Source organism: Triturus cristatus, chromosome 3_2, assembly GCF_964204655.1.
Source record: "Triturus cristatus chromosome 3_2, aTriCri1.1, whole genome shotgun sequence".
NCBI lineage: Eukaryota > Metazoa > Chordata > Amphibia > Caudata > Salamandridae > Triturus > Triturus cristatus.
This window is the reverse complement of record NC_140584.1, coordinates 868,100,310-868,116,315: the sequence shown is the minus strand read 5'-3', so window position 1 is coordinate 868,116,315 and position 16,006 is coordinate 868,100,310. Positions and strand designations below refer to the sequence as shown.

The 16,006-nt window shown below is 52.0% G+C and overlaps 1 protein-coding gene across 4 annotated transcripts in view; it reads right to left on the bottom strand.

Moving 5' to 3' along the window:
* The window catches only part of TAOK1 (TAO kinase 1), a 1,366,047-nt gene that overhangs the window by 218,349 nt on the left and 1,131,692 nt on the right, over window positions 1–16,006 (bottom strand). The window lies entirely within an intron of this gene.

Here is a 16,006-nt window from a genome sequence, read left to right as displayed (position 1 = left end):
TACCCTACTGAGATGAAACGTAGTGTAGGGTTCTTTAGAACAGAGGGCCTGTATCTCACTGACCCTCCGTGCTGAACTGATGGCTATTAAAAAGGCTGTCTTCCATGTGAGGCGCTGTAGGCTAGCCTTATGAATAGGCTCAAAGGGAGAACCCATGAGCCTTGATAGAACCAAGTTTAGCTCCCAAGAGGGAGAGGGAGGTCTAACAGGGGGATAGACTTTCTTGAGACCTTGCAAGAAATCCTTCACCACCTGTAACTTAAAAAATGACTGCTGCAATGGCGAACGCCTGTATGCTGTTATGGCTGCTAGGTGAACCTTTATGGATGAAAATTTCAACCCTGCCCTCGCTAAATGAAGAAGATAGGGCAAAATTACATCCTCCTGGCATTTTGTTGGATCATAATGATGCTGAGCACACCAAATGTAAAATCTTTTCCACTTACAAAAGTAGGAATGTCTTGTCGAAGGCCTCCTGGCTTCCTTAAGTATGGACATACACTCTTGAGGGAGGTTCAGATGTCCATACTGGAGGACTTCAGGAGCCATGCTGTTAAGCTCAGCGAGGGAAGGCTGGGATGGTAAATCTTCCCCTGCATCTTGGATAACAAGTCCGGCCTGCACGGCAGCCGTTTGTGGGGGCGGATCGACATGTGCAGGAGATCCGTGTACCACCACTGCCTCGGCCAGTCCGGTGCTATGAGGATCATCTTGGCAGATGAATTCTGCAGCTTGGTCACCACCTTGGGGATTAGTGGGAGAGGCGGAAAAGCGTATACAAATGTCATTGACCAATTGATCAAAAGGGCATTCCCTAGGGATCCTGGTCGATGGAATCTTGAGGCGAAGCCTCGGCATTTTGTGTTGTGCTCGTCCGCGAAGAGGTCCACTTGCGGACGCCCCCATTCCCCGAAGATGTCTTCTAACACCTTGTCGTTTATTACCCAGTCCTCTGGTTCTTGAAAATGACGACTGAGCAAGTCCGCTTGCACGTTGAGTTCTCCTGGTAGGTGCACCGCTTTCAATGAGATGTTCCTTGCTAGGATCCAGTGCCACAGGGACTGAGCTTCCAGCGAGAGCGTCCTGGATCGAGTACCCCCCTGCTTGTTCAGGTAGTACATTGTGGTGGTATTGTCCATCTGTACTAGAATGGTACTCGTCGTGATCGCAGGCAGGAACGCTTTGAGGGCTAGGTGGACTGCTCATAGCTCCAGCATGTTGATGTGGTACAACTGCTCGCTGCTGGACCACCGTCCCTGAGTTTGCAGAGACCCGAAATGCGCACCCCAGCCTTGAAGGGATGCGTCCGTGATTAAGGTCTGAGTTGGGGGTTCTTGATGGAAGGGGATCCCCACTTGTAGATTCAGTGGCTTCAGCCACCACTTGACTGACTGCCTGGCCGCTGAGGAAAGGCAAACTTTTTCTTCCCACAGGGAGTTCCTTTGATCCCATTTGTCCTCGAGATCTTGCTGTAGTGGACGCATCCTTAGCCTGGCATTGGGCACTAGGAAAATGCAGGATGCCATGGCCCCTAGCAGAGATGAGATTTGTCTTGCTGACGACAGATTGTTGGATAGAATCTGCCTGCCTTTGAGGATAATGGATGACTGTCTTTCCTCCGAAGGAAACACTTTTCCTACTACGGAGTCTATAGTTGCACCCAGGTAGTGGATCCTCTGTGCTGGTGAAAAATTTGACTTTTTGGCATTCACTCTGAGACCCAACTTGCGACATAAGTTCAGGCAGAGCGACAGCTGCGATCGAACACTCTGAGGCGATGGACCTTTTATTAGCCAGTCGTCTAGGTAGGGGTAGACGAAGACTCCTTCCCGCCTCAGAGCAGCCGCTACTACTGCCACGCATTTTGTGAATACTCGAGGAGCTGACTTCAGGCCAAATGGAAGAACCTTGAACTGATAGTGAGAGTTCCCCACCGCAAACCTGAGAAATTTCCGATGATTTCGTTGGATGGGAATATGGAAATATGCGTCCTGAAGGTCCAGCGAACACATCCAATCGCCCAACCGGAGATGAGGATATATTTGGTGGAGCGCCAGCATGCAAAATTTTTCCTTTCTTATGTGTTTGTTCAGTATCCGTAGGTCCAAAATGGGTCTGAACTCTACCTTCGCACTCCTTTTTTGAATCAGAAAGTATCTGGAGTAAACTCCCTTTCCTCTTTGGTTTTTGGGTACTTTTTCTATTGCAGATTTGAGCAGAAGAGTCACAACCTCTTCTCTGAGCTGCGTTAGATGCTGGGCCGAATGAACAGGAGGAATCGATGGAGGGTGGCTTCGGAAACGAAGCGAGTATCCATGCCGCAGTATATTGAGAACCCACTTGTCCTTTGTGATGCATTGCCACTCTGGAAGATGATGCACAACACTTCCTCCCACCGGAGCGGTGGACAGCATCGGAGGAAGCGGTTCCTCATTGCTTCCCTGGAGCCTAGTTTCCAGCGTTTGACTGCCTGTTGTTACCGCGTCCCCTGGATGGTCTGCGGGACTGGTACTGCTGCTTCTTTTGACCTTGCTGGTCCTGGTTCTTCTGCCACTGAGGGGTTTGAACCCTCTGCTGGTAGTTACGCCTGTCATTTCCCCTGCGGCGTCGAAACTCTTTCCTCTTTTCAAGCCCCACGACTTTCATGGTCTCCAGTTCTGCTTTCATACGGGCCATTTCTTCATCCGCATGAGACCCAAAAAGTGAATTGCCCGAGAAAGGCAGGTTTAGTATTCTCGCCTGCGCTTCCGGCTTCAAGGCCGTCAATCTGAGCCAAGATGATCTTCTGGCTGTGATTCCATGGGCATATGAATGTGCTGCTAGTGTTGCCCCATCTGCCGCTGCACTTATGACCTGGTTAGAAACCAGACTCCCCTCGTGCAAAATTTCTTCAAAGTCCCGTCTATCTTCTGATGGAACTATTTCAATGAACCTCTGGAGAGAGTCCCACAAAGATCTATCATAGCGCCCCAGAAGCGCTGAGGCGCTGGCCACCTTTAGGCTAGAAGATGCCGAACCGCAAACTCTCCTCCCGCAAGAGTCTTGTGTCTTACTGTCCTTATCTGGGGGCACCGTTGAAGACCCCGCTACTGCATGCGTCTTTCTAGCAGCAGCGGTGATGAGAGTCCGGTGGAGGATCTGATCTTAGGAACAGAGGATCTTCCGGAGCCGGACGGTACTTCTTTAGAATCCGCGCCGGTGCAGATTTGGTGGTCGCTGGCGTGAGAAAAATATCCATTACTGGTTGCAGCAAACCAGGGACTAACGGCAACAGTGGACGTGGCACTGCTCGTTCATGAAGAGTTTCAAAGATTATGGAGGAGGTGATCTCCTGAACCGGCATAGGGATATTTAATTTTGTAGCTCCTCTACACACTTCCTGAAAAGTAGAGATATCATCCACCGGAGATACCCTGGAGGGTGGTGTCTCCGAGAGTGTAGGCGAATAATCCCTTCTGGATGATCTAGATGACGGGGAGGAAGAAGGGGTCCTACGGCGCCTTCTCTCCGATCTGGTCGACTCTCTCCTGTGGGAGGAGGATCTGGATCGCCTCCTTGGTGTTCGAGAGCGACGTCGAGAATCTCTTCCCCGAGAACGTGATCTGACCGGTCTCGCTGGGAAGTCCATGTCTCTTAACCTTGTTAGTGAGGCCTTGACTGCGTGAGACATAGCCGAGTCCTGAGGTATCTCTCTTGCGGGACTTTGAGGTACAGCATGTCCCTCTTCCTGCGGACTAATTTCTCTTGCAGGCACTGGAGATTGATTCACAATTTCCGGTGACTCGGACCTTGAACTCGAGCCCTCTGATCCTGAAGGCGAGATAGATATAAGACGTGGTGAATCATGTTCCGAAGTTGTATATACCAGTCTATGAGGAGATTTGCGCCTTGAAACTGGCCGGATCGTAAGGCGAACATTCGACACCTCCTGAGTACCCTCTGCAGAGGAGCGCCTCGACGGCGATAGGCCTATCACCGGAGACCTGGGACTTGACTCCTCGAGGATCAATTGAGATTTTTCTTGTCTCGACGTCGAGAACCTTGTCGTCGACGGAGGACTTGGTCTGAACGGAGGTCTAGACCCCGACAGGGAATCTCGCCTCGACGTTATGGACTTCTCCAAAGCCTTGGAGACCTGCAAGGACGGAGGCACCTGCCTCGACGTCGAATGAAGTTTTTCCTAAATACTCAAAGAGCTAAGATTAGGACATCCGAACCCAATGGCGGAAAAAAACAATCTAAGGATGGAGGGGATGCCCATGCGCACTGTAGTCCAGGGGAGGAGCCACCTATCTCGTGATACTTCGAAGACTCTTCCAGGACAACAATATGCAATCATCCGGACCCAACACTAGGCGGCGATCTATGCACAGATATGAATTCAGCAGCCCACATGCCACGAACATGTGTCCCCACCCTGTGAGAGATGCGTCTGTTGTGAGCACGCTTTGTGGAATAGGGTCGATAAAGGGCTACCTTTTGAAACATTTTGTGTGTTCCACCACTGCATAGAGCAATGAGTGCGTCTACCTACCAACAGTAGATCTGTTATCTGACCCTGTGATTGATTCCACTGACGTGTTAAGCATTCTTGTAGTGGACGCATGTTTAGTCTTGCATGAGGCACTATGGCAAATGCATGATACCATCATCCCTAGTAACTGCATGAAAGCTCTGATTGGTAGATACTGGTTGCTTTGAAACTGGAGTAACAGTGTTTGAAAATTTTGAACCCTGGCTGCATTGGGATATGCTGGAGCCATTTGAGAGTTTAGAATGGCTCCAAGATATGGTTGTATTTGAGTGGGTTGAAGATGGAATTTTTTTGTGTAGTAACTGAAAATCCCAAACGATGCAGAAGGTTTATAGTAGTTTGTGTGTGTTTTACATATTTGAGATATGCGATTGCTTGTATGAGCCAATGGTCTAGGTATAGGAATACATGGATTTGCTGTCTTCGTAGATGTGCTGCTAGTACTGCAAGGCATTTGGTGAACACTAGTTACAGTTGTTACTCCAAATGGAAGATCTTTGAATTGATAATGGTTCTTTCCTATCACAAATCTGAGGTGTTTGCAATTTACTCGGTGAACAGGAATATGAAAGTACGCGTCCTTCAAGTCTACTGTTGACAAAGTCGCCTTGCTGTAAAAGCGGAAGTACCTGTTGCATTGTGACCATATGGAAGTTTTCTGATAATAAGTATAGGTTTAATAGCCTGAGATCCAAGATTGGCCTTAATAAACTGTCTTTTTGGGGAATTAGGAAGTACAGTGAATATACCCCCGATCCTTGTTGTATTGAACAGGTTCTATAGCTTATTTTATCAGAAGAGCTTGTACTTCTTGTTTGAGCAGATGTTGCTGCTCTAAAGACAGTTTGTGAATACGAGGTAGAATATTGGGAGAATTACTTGTGAGCTCCAGGCAATAGCCATGTTGGATAATGTCCAACACCCATTTGTCTGATGTTATTGATTGCCAAATGGGAAGAAACTTTTGTAATCTTCCCCCGACAATCAGAATGATCGAGGGGGAAGTGATAGCAAGCCACTGCTTATTAGTGGATGGAGAGGTGCGATTTGGTGTACCTCTACCTCCTCCTTTAAAATTGTTTCCCCTATATCCTCCCTCATAGAATCCTCTAGAGGGGGATGATTGTGTCTGTGTTTTGTATGAAGATGCAGCCCTATCTGTGGTGTTAGTTTCGGAGCATCCTCTGTAAATGGAGAAGCGAAAGGAACCTCTATTAGAAGGAGACTGTAGTGCTCCCATAGATTTGTAACCTCTGTTTCCTTTTTCATTTGTCAAGTGATTGGTCCACTTGAGGCCCAAAGAGGTGTCCCTTATCAAAAGATGCATTAAGAATAGTTTGTTGAACTTCTGGTTTGAAGCCTGATACTCTGAGCCATGCATGTCTCCTAAGTAGAATGCTGTTGTTGACTCCTCTAGCTGCAGTATCTGCAGCATCAAATGGCACAACTGCTAGACAAATTGGAAATAAATTTCTCTTCCTGTGCTATTTCCTGTCCCCTTTTCTTGTGTTCTTCTAGGAGATATTGCAATAATTCATCCATCTCGTCCCAGTGTACCCTATCATATCTAGACAAAGGCCTTGTGTATTGGCTATACGCCCATGGTTGGTTGATTGAGAAGCTACTCTCTTCCCCGAGGCATCTATTAGCTTTGATTCTTTATCTGGAGGTGGTGCCTTCCCCGAGGTTGGGAATATGCCCTTTTATGGGCATTAGATACCACTAAAGAATCCAAAGGCAACTGGCCCTGAATAACTGGGTCAGATGGTGAGGGTTTATATTTTTTGTCCACCCTAGGTGTTCGGATATGTGCCCTAATTGGATCTTATATCGTCCGAATGCCTTATCATAGCCTTTAACATAGGCAATGACTGTGATGTTCCGTGTGTGTTTCCCAAAGTTTCAAACAGGAAATCCTCTTCTAGGGCATCTTTATGTAAAGTCACTCTGTGTTAAGTGGCTTATGCAGTATTATCATCAGACTAATATATATTAGTCGGATATAGATCGGGGTAAGTGTCTACAGGTGGATCTAAGTTTTAGTCATCCCATGGATCAGGTGGCGGCTGATCATAAGTGTCATCATCATCCCCTATATCAGGATTTGTATTTAGAGAGCCTGGTGGTGTGATAGGCAGCGGATCTGATGCTGGTATAATAGGTACTGGTGAAGAAGGTGGAGGGGTTTGAAGAATGTTAATAGGATTAGTAGTTATATCCCTTTTCTTTTTGAGAGGGATTTAATAGTGTCTATTTTCCTTTTGGAAGATGTTATTACTGGCTTAGTTGTAACGTTCCCAGTATCAGGATTTATATGAATCTTATTTTGTTTTGTATCCAGCTTTTGTTTAATTGTTTCTAGAATAGGCTCCCGTGGCTTTAGATGAGCGTCTTTATGTTTCGCTGCCAAAAGTTTCGGTTCTCAGCTGGATCAGTCCTCTATCTTTCAAATGTTTCGGAATGGAAGGGGTATCAGCTCGGCTCGAGCCCGAGCTAGAAGGCTAGACTTGTTGTCTTGGTGCCAAGATGGAAAGTGGAGCGTTGGAATCAGAGTCTTGGTGCCTACCATGGCCTGGTGGCAGTGGTGACCCAATAGCCTTTTGTTTGGTTTTGGCAGGTTTGATGGGCAAAGGGGCTTTGGAACTCACAAACGTCGTTGTACTCTAGTTCGATCTCAAACTCGGAATTGGAGTCCTGGACAGAGAAGGCCTCTTTTTCCGCTGCCAATGCTCCCATCTCTTCTTGCTTGATATCTTCCCCGAAGATATCACTAGTGTCCTCGATATTCTGATGCTACAGGTCTCTTCGCCAAGCTCGACGGTCACTCAAGAGTTTTTTGGGATCGGAATGACTGACTAGCATCAAAGTCTTCTTCTTTATGCTCTGGGGAGAGACAGAGGTTACAGACCTTATAAAGGTCTGTGCACTGGTATTCGGAATGGCACCAAGGACAGAATTGAAATTGCGTCCGTTCCATAGGCGGAAGACTCGATGATGGATTTTAGATGGATCCTGATTAACAGTTTCCAATTGGAGTGCTGCAATAAACGTTCGAACCCGATGGCGGAAAGAAACAATCGAACAATGGAGTCGATGCCCATGCGCATTTCACCGAAAGGAGGAGTCACCTTACCTTGTGACAGGAAAAGAATTCTTTGAAGAAAAACCACTTGCAAACATCCTGACCCAACACTAGATGGCAGGAGTAAGCAAAGCATGTGTATCTACAGCACATATGCCTTAAACAAAAGGTCATCAGTTTGCGGGTAAGTAAACGACCTGCAAGAATAGTTTTTGGAGGTTAGAACCAAGATTCCCGAAGGTTCAGCTAGGCACTCAAATTGCACAACCAGCGGCACTGGGGCAGCCGGGTGCAGAGCACAGGGGCCCAGTGTTAGCCAAAAGGGCTAAGGGGGCCTTCGGTCAGGGGCTGCTCACAAGCGAGCCACTCGGGTGGGAGAGTGGCCCGCTTCTGGGGTGAGAGCAAAACTCCTGGGGTTAGGCTCAGCACAGGAGCTGCACCAACAGCGGCACAGAGGTGGCCAGATGCAGAGGGCCAAAAAAGTCAGGAGCCCTATGGTTTGGTCTGCGGATTGAAGAAAAGGCTGCAGGCTCGGCCAGTGAGGTTTCCTGGAGGTGGCCACCAGCAGGAGAGGTAAGTTGTGTTCTTGAGGGATGCCTGGCCACCATCGGTTGGGCCACCCAAGGCAGTGGGGCATCGGGTACAGGGGTGTCTTAAGGCATCAGATCTTCTTACCAGCTGAGGTCGGGGAGGACCCTTCAGACAGAGGCTGCAGGCATCGGTCTGGAGCTTCAGGTAGGTCGAGGATCAGCAGATCCCAGGTCAGGATCGCTGGGGAGACTTCCTTGTGGTGCTGGGCCACATGAACTCGGGCTGTAGGCTTCTGGTGCAGAGTGGCGTAGAACTTCGGAGCTGCCTGGATCTGGGTACTGTGTTGGAGTCTTTGGGGAGCAATTCCAATGCTTACAGGAGACAGAGTCATTTCAGATGAGTACAAGGCAGGTGTTCCAGGCTCTGGGGGGCTGCTGTCTATGCCGGGGTTTCGCTGTAGGCAGGTCTGAGTCGGGACAGGCTGGTAGGGCTGGGGTCAAAGCAGTTGGTGTCCTCGTCTTCCTGGGTCATCACGGCTCTTCGGTCCTTCTACTTTCTACCTTGAATCTGAGGAGTCAATGTTCAGGATCGTCTCTAAATATTGAATTTTGGGGCATTTACAGAGGTGTGAAGGTGGGGACTAATGGGTCCTTTCCTTGGGGTGAGTACACCCGCTATTATGCCACCCTCCAGTGGGAGGGCGCCATGAGCCTCTTACTAATTGTCTGGGTCCCCTCATCTTCAAGATGCAGGGGACTGAGACGTGTGCTTCACCTTGCCTCCCCCACCTGAGTGGTGGCAAAGGTGGGCACACCTCTCCTCCTAACTCGGTTTTCCTGATGATTCTCCCACCCAAAGTGGGGGTCAGAACAGGTGGGAGCCAGTTGCTGGAGGCAACAAAAGGCAGAGACTGCTTACAAAGGGGGCAGGCCTTAGAAGCTTCTCCTTCATAGACCCAGCACATCCTGGGGGAGGAGGCATTACACCTCTGCCCAGGATGGACATTGTTTCAGGAACCAGAGAGCGGAGGCTCTCTACCTAAGCGTCCAGAAACCGTTCTGGTGGTGGCAAATAGCAAGAAGTCATTCAGGAACCACACAAGAACTGGTTGTTTCTCAGGGGGCATCTCTAAGAGTCCTCTTTGTGCATTTTACATTAAATCCCACACTGGGATCAGTGTGGGTTTAATGTGATGAGAAGTTTGCAACCAAACATCCCAGTGTTCAGTAAAGCCATTATGGAGTTGTGGAGTTTGTAATAACCAACTCCCAGACCATATACTCTTTATGGCTTTACTGTTCAGGACTTACACTGTAGGGGTACAGTACTCATGCAACTGTACCCTCACCTGTGGTCTAGTGCACCCTGCTAGAGGGGTGGCTTACCTAGGCCCCAGGCAGTGAATTGCAGGCATGGCACACACTTCACCTTTCTCTGCACCAAAAGGCGCAGCCTGCAATGACACGGTGTGGGTGTTAAGGTGCAGGGCCCCCAAGGGTGGCCCAATATGTGCTGCAACCCTTAGAGGCCTTCCGTGGTCACAGTGCCCTTGGTAGCCATTGTGCCTTTTACAAGGGGCTTACCTATGGCCAGGGAGATGTCAATTGGGGGTACAATGTTACAGCTTTGTGAAAGAACATAGGCCCTGGGAACCTGATTGTCAGGGACCCAAGTCAAAATACATCATGAGTCAGGCAAAAAATGGGGGTTAAACATGCAAAACGGGGACTTTCCTAAAATCAAGAGCAGCTATTGTTGCCATTTCTGTACTGCAACAATGGCGAAAGCCTGTCAAGGCATCATTTAAAAATATACTGAGATTCAAGAAAGATTAAAACCCATTTGTCAACATCTCACTGGCTGTTGCATGTATAGCGCCCTGACACCTTTAGTTTTTATTAGTGATATAAAAAAATATAAATAAGATACAAATAAACACCTTTTCTATTAAATATGTAACTGTCAGAAAATATGTTGTGTGCCTTGCAAAATAATTGAAAAACCAATGCCCTGAAAAACAACTAACCAGGGTATGATACGTTGGCCTTATACTACATTGCACTCTGTACTCCTAAAGCTGATAAAAGGCCTGCTCGTACACTTCTGGCCATAATGAACAAGTAACTTACCTTCGGTAACGATGTATCTGTAAGAAACATTAGTTAGTTAGATTCCTCACCTTAGAATATCCCCAGGCGTCAGACTGGATCCAGAAGATTTTTCGTCAGCAATACCCCTTGCGCGTCGCTAGGCGTCGTCTGCGGCTCCGCGTCCGTCGTCGGCGTCGGAATGACGTCGGAGTACTTAGACGCCGCCCTCGCACGCTGACGTCAGTTCTTGTACATAGCCTTCCGCGCCAGGAACGCAGAGCCATGCAAGGTACCGACACTGGTGCCAAAAAATTCTAGGGCCCTGAAAGGGATAGCCTTAACCCTAGATGTCAGTTCGCAGAACGGGGAGGATGGGTGGGTCGGTGAGGAATCTAACTAACTAACGTTTCTTACAGATACATCGTTACCGAAGGTAAGTAACTTGTTCATCTGAAAGAAACACGTTAGTTAGATTCCTCACCTTAGAATAGATACCCAAGCAATACCAACCCCGGTGGTGGGTCTGCGAACCAAGAGCACACCAGAAAGTCCTGGAGGACAGAACGGCCAAAGAAGCCATCCCTCCGGACTTGGCTGTCCAGGCAATAATGCCTGGCAAACGTGTGCAGCGAAGCCCACGTTGCCGCCTGACAGATGTCCTGCAAAGGGACCCCCCGTCCCAAAGCAGTAGTAGCCGCTGTGGCCCGAGTAGAATGGGCGCGCAGCCCAACAGGCGGTTCCTTTTTAGCCAAGGAATAATAGATTTTTATACACAAAACGACCCACCGGGAGATGGTCCGTTTGTGTACAGCTTTTCCCTTCTTTGCACCCACGTAGCAAACGAAAAGCTGGTCGTCCACCCGGAACTGTTTAGTGCGGTCCAAATAAAAGGAGAGCGCACGTTTTGGGTCCAGACAGTGGAGCCGCTCTTCCTCTTTGGAAGGAGGCGGAAAGAAGGTGGGCAAGGTGACAGATTGCCCAAGATGAAAGGGGGTCACCACTTTCGGTAGAAAGGAAGGACGAGGCCGAAGGACAACCTTGTCCGGATGAACAGATAGAAAAGGAGGCTTGGACGATAGAGCCTGGAGCTCACTCACCCGTCTAGCCGAGGTGATGGCTACCAGGAAAGCAGTCTTAAGAGTGAGAAGACGAAGAGGACAATTGTGAAGAGGCTCAAAGGGAGCGCACATCAGGAATGTCAAGACAAGATTCAAGTCCCACTGAGGCGTTACGAAAGGGACAGGAGGGAACGTGTGAGTAATGCCTTTAAGAAAGCGTGACACTACAGGGGACTTGAAAAGAGAGGGCTGATCTGGAAGCCGTAAGAAGGCAGAGAGAGCAGCAAGATAACCTTTCAAGGTGCCCAGGGCAGAGCCCTGCCGGGCCAAAGGAAGAAGAAAGAGGAGAACCTCAGAAAGAGGGGCGGAAAGGGGATCCACAGCCTTTGCTGTGCACCATGCCACAAATTTGTTCCACCGGCAGGCGTATACCGTCTTTGTGGCGGGACGCCTGGCTGCCAGAATGATATCACAGACTTCAGGAGGCAAGTCAAATGGCATCAACTGCCGCCGCTCAATCTCCACGCATGGAGGTGGAGGATGGACAGGTTCGGGTGGAGGACCGTCCCCTGCTGCTGCGACAGAAGATCCTCCCAAAGGGGCAGACGGATCGGAGGATCGGTCAACATACTGAGTAGCTCGCGATACCAGTACCTTCGTGCCCAATCCGGAGCCACCAAGATGACTTGGGCCCGGTCGCGCTTGATCTTCTTCAGCACTCTGGGCAGAAGTGGTATGGACGGAAAGGCGTACAACAGACCGCAACTCCACTCGCGACGAAAAGCGTCGCCGAGCGAGTGCCGCCTTGGAAATTCCAACGCGCAGAACTGCTGACATTGCGCGTTCTCGTCGGTGGCGAATAGATCTAACCAAGGCTTTCCCCACTGCTGAAAGAGACCTTGCGCCATCTCGGATTTCAGACGCCATTCGTGATCCATCATGCACCGGCGGCTGAGTTCGTCTGCTCTGGCGTTCAGAGAGCCCGCCAGATGTTGAACCACCAGGGTGATGCCCTGGTGTTCCAGCCATGTCCAGAGGCGCAGAGCCTCCTGACAAAGGGTCCACGACTCCACCCCGCCCTGTTTGTTGCAATACCACATGGCGGTGGTGGTGTCCGTGAACACCTGCACGACACTTCCCCAGACAGAGGGAAGGAAGGCTTTCAGTGCAAGTAGGATTGCTCTCAGCACCAACAAGTTGATGTGGAGGCGAGACTCCGCCGGAGACCAGAGGCCTCTGATCTCCGCCTCTCCCATATGGCCACCCCATCCCAGGAGGGACGCATCCGTCACTACGACATGCTCCGGTAGTGGTAGGCTCTTGCCCGTGACCCAATCGTGGTCCGTGAGCCACCACTGCAACTGCTGTGCAGTGCCCTCCGAGATCAAGACATGGTCGGACAGGTTGCCGTGATGCTGGGCCCACTGAAACTTCAGGTCTCACTGCAGAGCCCGCATGCGCCGCCTGGCGTGATGCACTAGTAGGATGCAGGAGGCCATCAGCCCCAGAAGCCGCAACACTAGCCTGACCAAAACCCAGGATAGAGGCCGAAAGATGGGAATCAGGGCCTGAATATCCCGGACCCGCTGTTCCGGTGGATGAACCCGGAACTGCGCCGAATCGAGAACCGCTCCGATGAAAAGGAGCTTCTGAGAGGGGCTCAGGTGTGACTTCGGCACGTTGATGGAAAACCCCAGCAAATGCAGGAGATCCGCCGTAGTCTGGAGGTGAGAGACGACTGTCTGGGGCGAGCCCGCCTTCAACAACCAGTCGTCGAGATAGGGGAAGACTGGAACCCCTGATCTGCGCAGATGAGCTGCGACCACCGCCATCACTTTCGTGAACACCCGAGGGGCACTGGTAAGGCCGAAGGGGAGCACGGTGAACTGAAAGTGCTCCTGACCCACCGTGAACCGCAGGTAACGCCGGTGGGCCGGCAGGACGGGGATGTGGAAATATGCGTCCTGCAAGTCCAACGCTACCATCCAGTCTCCAGGGTCGAGGGCAGCTAGAACCTGAGCCAAAGTTAACATTTTGAACCGTTCCTTCCGGAGGAAGGCATTGACGTTCCGGAGGTCCAAGATAGGGCGTAGGCCCCCTTTGCCCTTCTTGGGAACCAGAAAGTAGTGGGAATAACAACCACGACCTACTTCTGGGCTCGGAACGCGCTCGACAGCCCCCTTGGCCAAGAGGGCCGAAACTTCCTCGTGGAGAAGATTTAAATGATCCCCCGAGATACGGTGGTGCTGCGGTGGCATGGCTGGAGGGGTCGTCTCGAAGGGGAGGGAGTAGCCCCTTCAGACGATTTGCAGCACCCACCTGTCCGATGTGATGGACCACCAGTGGAGCAGGTGATGGCGAACTCTGCCGCCCACTGGCGTGGAATGGGCCTGAAAGCTCGGACTAGGAAGGCTTTGAGGCGGATGCTGCCGGGGTGGATGTGGACTGACCGCGTCGTCCTCCAGAACCGCCTCGGCGGAAACCACGTCCGCGACCGCGTGCAGGTTGGTTCTGCGGCCGGTGGCTAGGCGGACGCGAGGAGGAGCCCCTTCCTTGGCCACGAAAGGAGCAAAAAGCGGAAGTTTGTGGCCGCGGGGCCGAGAGGCCCAAGGACGTTGCCGTAGCCCGGGAGTCCTTAAAGCGAGCCAGCGCACTGTCCGCTTTGTCACCAAAAAGGCGAGCGCCATCAATAGGCATGTCCATGAGGGTGCTCTGGACATCCCCTGAAAAGGACGTGGACCGCAGCCAGGCGTGACGTCGAAGCGCCACCGTGGTAGAAATTGCCCTACCCAGCGAGTCCGTAGTGTCAAGCCCACATCGGATTGCATGGCGCGCTGCATCTCTCCCATCGGCCAGGGCCGAGGAAAGCCGTGCCCGGGCCTCCTCCGGGCACAGTGGCAGCACGTCCTCCACCGCATCCCACAGAGAGTGGGAATAACGGTCCAAGAGACAGGTGGTGTTCAAAGACCGCAGGCCTGAGCGAAGAGAACAGCTTCTTACCAAACTGTTCCAGTCTCTTGGAATCCCGGTCCGGAGGAGCGGACGGGAAGGAGGATTGGGAGGTAGAGGCCTGGATAACCAGACTCTCGGAGGTGGGATGTTGGGACAGAAAACTGGGGTCGCCCGGAGCAGGGCGGTGGCGCCTGGCAACGTTCCTATCCACAGGAGGGACTGTGGAGGGCTTGGACCAGGTGCCCTGCAGAACGTCAGTGAGGGCCTCATTGAATGGCAGCAGATGCTCAGTGGAGCATGCGGCAGACTGAAGCACCTCAGTGAGGATGTTAGTCCTCACAGCCACAGCAGGCAGCTCAAGCCCAAGGGCTTCGGCAGCCTTGCGCAGCACCACAGAAAAAGCTGCACCCTCCTCCGAAGCCACAGTCGGAGGAGAGATGAATCCAGTGTCCGGAGAGGTATCCAACCCACTGGCCTCCCCCAGTTCATCTGCCCAGTCCTGTGCAAGTTGGCTCTGAAGGGCCATAGGGTCATCAGACCCCTCCCAGTCGCCCCCGTCATCCGATTCCTGGTAAACAGGAGGAATGATCGGAGCCGGTCGATAGACAATATGTGTCTCTAGCGGCGTCAGATGCGGCGTCGGGCGGCGCCGCATCGGCGTCGGGACCGGACAGGGGCTGAACCGGGGATCGACGTCGACCGGGGTCGGCGTCGGGGGTGGTATCGGTGTCGGCGCCGGCGGAGGAGGAGTAACGAGGTCGACCGGCGTCGACGGGGGCCCAGGCTCGGGCCCCTCGGGGACCTGCGGCGTCGGGGCCGGAGCCTCCAACGGCGCCGGGGCCGGAGCCGCCGGCACGCGAGGTCGCCCAGTCGAGTCCGCGGGGCCCGAAGGCGCGCCAGTGGGCGTCGACGGCAGGACCAGGCTCCTCATGGCCGAGAGGAAGGCACTGACCTTCGCCGGCGTCGCGTCAGTCCCAGGGACCATCGGGTATGGGGACTTGCGCGGCGCCTGCAGCTCCTGCGGAGCTGCGGGGGTGGAACCACCCGGACCCTCGGCCGAGTCGCGCGACCGGCGAGGGGAGTCCGAAGAGCGGTGTCGCTTCTTGGACTTCTTGGAGTGCCTCGACTTACCCGAAGACTTCGAGCCAGACGAGTGACGATGTCGAGTGCGGCTCCGCGACCGATCCTTGGACCTCCTCCTGGACCGGGATCGAGAGCGACGCGGAGCCGAGTGGCGAAGCTCGAGAAGCTTGCGGGACCGCTCCCGCCTAGCTTTCGAGGTCAGGGCCATACAATCGGAGCACGACGCCGCGTCGTGGTCGAGGCCCAAGCAGTACAGGCACCGGCGGTGATGATCGATCACCGACATCAGTCGGTGACAGTCGTCGCAGGCCTTGAAACCAGGCATCCTACCGGCACCAGAGTCGAGAATTGACCAAAAAGAGTAAAAAAAGTTAGTCAAAAATTGACTAAAGGGGTAGCTCTCCCGGATCTGCGCTTACTGGCGCGGAAAAAAGAAGAACTGACGTCAGCGCGCGAGGGCGGCGTCTAAGTACTCCGACGACGTCATTCCGGCGCACGACGCGGACGCGGAGCCGCAGACGACGCCTAGCGACGCGCAAGGGGTATTGCTGACGAAAAATCTTCCGGATCCAGTCTGACGCCTGGGGATAATCTAAGGTGAGGAATTTAACTAACGTGTTTCTTTCAGATAGCTTGCTCCAATGCCCCATCACAGTGATGAAGTGGATGCTAGAAA